Source organism: Phalaenopsis equestris, unplaced genomic scaffold, assembly GCF_001263595.1.
Source record: "Phalaenopsis equestris unplaced genomic scaffold, ASM126359v1 Scaffold000240, whole genome shotgun sequence".
NCBI lineage: Eukaryota > Viridiplantae > Streptophyta > Magnoliopsida > Asparagales > Orchidaceae > Phalaenopsis > Phalaenopsis equestris.
Window position 1 is genome coordinate 1,110,369 of NW_018164682.1, and position 6,000 is coordinate 1,116,368.

The window sequence follows — 6,000 nt, forward strand, 5'->3', positions numbered from 1 at the left end:
ATAAAATATTACTAATAAAAATTTAAATATTATTGTGACCCTCTATATTTTTATTTACGTATGATCTCTTTATAATGTATTCATGATTTCTTGGTTATGATTTAAGTTACAACTCTTTGAGCTCTATGCATTCATTAGAATTTACCAATGTTTTGAAAAATAAGATATAAGGTTTGAAAGTAATGTAGATGTAATTGACTTTGATTGTTTTTAAAATGAAATATTAGGATCACTGATAGAATGAGATAACACTTTTTCAATTATACTATATAGTCATGACGTCCCCCATTATAAGGAAGGGTGAACCTTTCTATTCTTGCATTAGAATTATTAGAATCATTTCAATCTTATAATTTTTCCTTTTTTGTTAGTTTCATGTGCAATTCTCACATCACTTTTATGGTTGTTTAACTTTATTTCATTATGTGCATGATCTCCAAAAGATATTAAGATAATAAGCCTATAATGTACCAAGAACGAGAAATCTAACAGCATTCTACCTATTCAATTCTTATAGAATAAATTCTAATTAAGGCTAAATGGATATTCTAATTAAAAATAATCAAAACACACAAAAGCTAAATATAAATTAGGAGTAAATGTAAACTAAGTATGAAAATTTTTAGGAAATAAATATACAACATATTATTAGATTTTAAGTGTGTATTATGCAAATAAGCTAATATATATGTTGTAGAACTAATGACAATAAAATATAAGGTGAACTCAACCACACTTGCTATAACATCGTAGACAAAAACAAAAATATAGATGAAGATGCTAGGTAAAATTATTCTGTTAAGCTAGAGTGGTTTAGTAATTTTATTAACAAATTAATAAATTTCATTCTATAAGATTTAGCACAATAAAAATAATAATAATCTTCAATATTTCGTTTAAGCAAAAGTTGAATGGGTGAGAATAAAAGGGAAAGAAAAAAAATTCTAATGAATTGTCCATCTAATTTCTTGGATTACATCTATGCTTAACCAATAACCAAATTATGATTCTCATTACCTCTGAATTTCTACTACAACCCAAACTCCTTCATCCCATAGGTGAGCCAGGAAACTATCCCAAACTCTGCATTCGAAGGTCAGGAGTAGCCCCTTTTTGATAAAGCAATGATACATAACTTTGCTCCCCATTAAGCACTCTTAAATTCTATCTCTAGAACTTTGTAAACTCTCTATTTACAAAAAGAAAAAAAAATAGAAAAAGTTTCATGTACTTTTAGAGGTAAATAAAAATTCATATTACATTCACTCTCTAATATAATGTTTATACAATTAGCAACAAACAATGGAATACTTTGAAAATAAATTACAAATTCTAAAATTTAAAGATGAAATTACCCCAATAAATTTCCTTAAAGAAACTACAAAGAATGAACACATTTTTTTCTAGATTAATTTATCTCTAATAATTTTTATTCTCTTATAACTCACTCAAACAAATTTTACAATTGCTTTAAAAGTCACTAAACTAATCATATATAAAATTTCTCAGAACACATCTAATGCTTGAAATCTCTTCATAAATGCTCTAAAAATAACCATAAAATCATTAACAAAATAACCTTTCAATAATTATTAGAACTTTCCATTACTTACAATGGAGATCCACAAACATTAGTAGAACCTTACTTGGTACATGTTAAACTGAAGAAGTCTGGCAAATAAGTACCAAGAATTCATAGAATTTATTTTAGAATACGAATCTTGTCATGCACAACCTAGCTCACTCCATCTAATTCAAAAAAAAAAAAAAATCAAATAAAAAATTATTCTAGATTCATTGGAGATAAAAATTGAAGCTTATTTGAATATATAATTTAGTAATAAAACTCAATTAATTACATAGCATATAATTATCAAAATTATATAAATTAAGCATTTGTTGGAATTTTTGAATAAATGTTTAGTACATACAAATTCAATTCAACTTGTTCAATTTACTTCTTAGAATCAAACATTAACTACTATTTTTTTAGGTCAAGACCATCGACCACTAACTTCTACAAGGATCTCTTGTCAACCACATCCTAATGTGTTGAGAGAATAGTATTGGTACCACTTTTTGACCTCCTTCACTCTAATTATGAAATTTTAGCTTCACTATTTTCTTTTGCTTTAATTTTAAAGATCCCTACTACCCTTAATGGAATGAACAATCTAAAGTTATAAGTTGCAAACATACAAAAGGATCATGAGTTCCTCTCACCAAGTAACATCTTCAAAATTAAATTGTTAACATCATGCACTTTTGTGATGCCTTATTTAAAATTATTATCTAGTAAGAGAAGTACAATAAGACCCACTTCACTGACCTTATTCAATATAAACCTAATTTTTATGAATGATGGAATTCAGAAGATAAGTTATTGACTATTTGGGACAACACTATTTTCATTATTTTAATAAATTATTTTCAAGATGTTTGGTTAAATGCAGTGTGTTTTGCATTATATATCTCGTCATGGGTTAACACCCACAGTCTGCGTTTCTTTGAAGGGATATTACTCACATTGCTCTTCCTCTCCTCCATTACCCTTATTGCATTGTGCACTATCAAGAAAAGCTCTCTAACCTAAATAAAGCTCTTCTCTCCCGCTATGCTTGCATTTTCACTTGCTCTTCTTATCTCTTTGCCCTGATCAAACTTAAGGTATATTCGATCTTCAAGCTCCCCTCTATGATCCAATTGATTGTGGGTTAGTTTATGGGTTTGTGATATGATATGCATATGTGGCTTTCGGTTGTGAGATTTTCACTACGTGATTTTTGCATTTTCATATGCATAGTTTGAAGCTTTGCCGTAAAATTTTTCGTAAATTTTTCATAGATTTGGAGCTCTCTATGGATATCCATTTGCAGCTTTCTCTTATGTCTCATCTGCTTTGCATTTCTATGTATTGGTATGGATTTACTGTTATTTGTTTGTGTTGATTTGTTCTTTGAGAGAAGTTTTATTTTTTGTGATTGGTGTTGTTAGTTTTTGGAGGATGGTGTTCTCAATTAGGAGTGTGGAAGAGTGAAATAATATTGTTTTATGGATTTAGTGTTCTTCGTTGTTTTTTTTTTGGAGAATTTATGCTTAATTTTTTGTTCACTTCAAAAATCACTCACCACCCTCTCAAAAGCATAGTACAACTCTATGTTATTTATATTGTTGTGGTGCATTGGTGTTAAGTTGTAGTGGCATTGTGATGATGCAATTTTGGGCCAGCATAATTGTTGTTGTATTCGCATAGAGCATTGCATTTCAAAACATCATGTTATGGTGCTTTTGTTGTGTGGTTTGATATTGGAAGTGTGGTTTATGGTTTGCATCATTCTATAAATGACAACGGCTTTATATATGCTTAAAAATACAACAATTTGATACTGCTGCTAGAAGATTTAAATTCCCGACAACGACGCCAAAAATTTGATGCAACTTTTAATATGTAAGAATTTATGAACCCAGATTTATATATTTATAATGATTTTATAGTCATAATTTCATACGCAAGTATACGTATCGCTCAAGTAATACAGGGCTCTAGTGGAGTCCCGTTTATCGATCCCACAGAGAAACGAGGTAAGAGGTCCTTAGTCAAATTCTAGTCTACTACAATTAGTCCTTAGTTTGGAATGTTGATTATAATGATGTTTTATCTAGTAACTACTCCTAAAAGCAAGGGTTAAATGTAAAGATAATAACTATAACTAAATGCAAATATTAATTATAAAGATAACCCTTTTTGGATGACTTGGTTTGGAAAATTTTGAGATATTAAAAACTACTATTCTTATGTAATGAATTGGATAATGTAAAGGAATGAGATGCATTAAATATTGTATGTGCCAAATAGGAGCAATCATATTCTTTACCCTTTGGTCCAGACATAAAGAACATTGACTAATCTTATGCTTGTTTACTGAATCCGTGGCTAGGCTGGGAGGATATCGGCTCTCACTTCGGAGCTCCCACATTCCCCTCGCCTAAGGGCTAACATCTCTGCTTCAGTACTCAAATAATAGGACCGAATTGGGGATTTTAGTCTGTCACCCTAAAATCTCCAATTCTACGTCCATCAAAGTATATTTCCCTATTTAGTTGAATTCAACTCCCATGAACTTAACCATGCATGGAATTTGAATGTGGATCCACTTTGTTGAGAATTACACCGCCCTTTCGGATCAATGAAATTATAATAAATTTTAACACTACAACAGACTTTTATTGTAATGTAAATAAAATACAAGTAAAAATCATCACATTTATAATTAAATCCGCTTCTAACATGCATCACAAAATCCTAAACATGAATTCTACTCATTACAAGAGAAAAGTAAAATGAAAACAACGACATAATATTCTCATACCATTATTTCCAAACAAGAAGAGAGAGTAAGAAAAACACATCACAAAGCACGAAGAAAACACAACGGAAAACTTCATTTTATCAAAGCAAATCTACTAGATAAGTGTTTACAAAACCATAAGATAATGAAGAACACAATACTTAGTTTTTTCCCTTTGAAAGAAAGAAGAAAATCTCTCCCACAAAGTCTCCCGCCAATCCATGCAATGCTAGAACATCTTCTTACAAATTCTCTCAAAATCTCCTCTCCAATCTCTCCAAAAGGGTAGAAATCTACATTTCTACTCCTATTCTAAAAACCCTAAACTTTCTCCACACTTTTCCTAGCATTCCTCTCACACAAAACCTTCTTTTTCTAACCTAAATTCATTCTTTTAAAATGTAGGGATGAAGTTTGAAGAGTTGCCACAAGAACCCTTTCAAAAAGAGTCCAAATACGTTGAATTTCGGCCCATATCTGCCAAAAGTCGGTCCATAGTCGTCTCGGGCGCCATCGACGGGCTTGAGGGCGCCGTCGGCGAGCTTTTCTATCATTTTTTGGTCTTCTCGGGTAAATCTCGCCGTCGGCGCCATTTTGGCGTCGTCGGCGAGCAGACTGCGCAGCTCCACCGTTTGACTCCGTTTTAGCTCCGTTTTGCCACATTTCAGTTGCGTTGTGTTCCTAACAGATAGCCCTACAAAATAAGCATGAAAATAACCTTCCTTTAAAGTGTAATCTCATTCAAAAATATGCAAAACGTGTAAAAGAGATTAAGCATCGAAAGACTTATCGAAAAGTGACAGGGCAGAATTTCATTTCTTGCTCATTTTTGTTCCAAATTGCACCGTTTTTGCATATTTTTGCTCCAATGACCATAATTCATCATACCTGCAACAAAACATCAAAAATACCCTTCTTTAAAGTGCAATATCATCAAAAATAGTGTAAAATAAGTATGAAAATCTCAATATATTTTCCTTTAGTCAATGAATTCAATGTTTAGATTTTTCAGGATGATAAAATTGTTTCACTATTTACACAGAGCATGTTGTGGTGCTTTTTTTGTGGTGGATCGTTGTTTGGAATATGATGCATTGTGTTCATCCTCTTGTGAATGCACTGCTTAGTTGTTTATGATTTCTTAATATAACAAAATTTCTCATGTGAATTCATTATTGATTTGGAGCTCTCAGTCTTATGCTTTTGTTGTTTTTTTTTCTTTGAAAAGTGTCTTTGTGTCCATCCTCTTTTGAAATCAGTGTTTAGGATTAAAGGGCTAATATATTTGGGCTTTTATAAGGAAATCAGAAGTACTCTTGTTTTTACACAGAGCACTGGAATTCATAACTTCATCTTGTTATATTAGAATAAAGTAGAAACAACTACATGTATGAAACTTGAAATATTGCATATGTACTGATATGCTGATTACTTTTGTGTGTGTGTGTGGGGGGGGGGGGGGGGGGGGGGTGGTTAATTTCTCTCTTCGATCTTGTCCTCTCTATGTCATTCCATATAACATATATGTTGATTATTTTTGTGGGGCTTAATTTATGATGTGCTTACAATATAGAAATGAGGGGTTGATTCATAGTAGTTTAATATGTTGGTGTATTTGTGTGGCACTAATCAATACATATGCTAAATCATT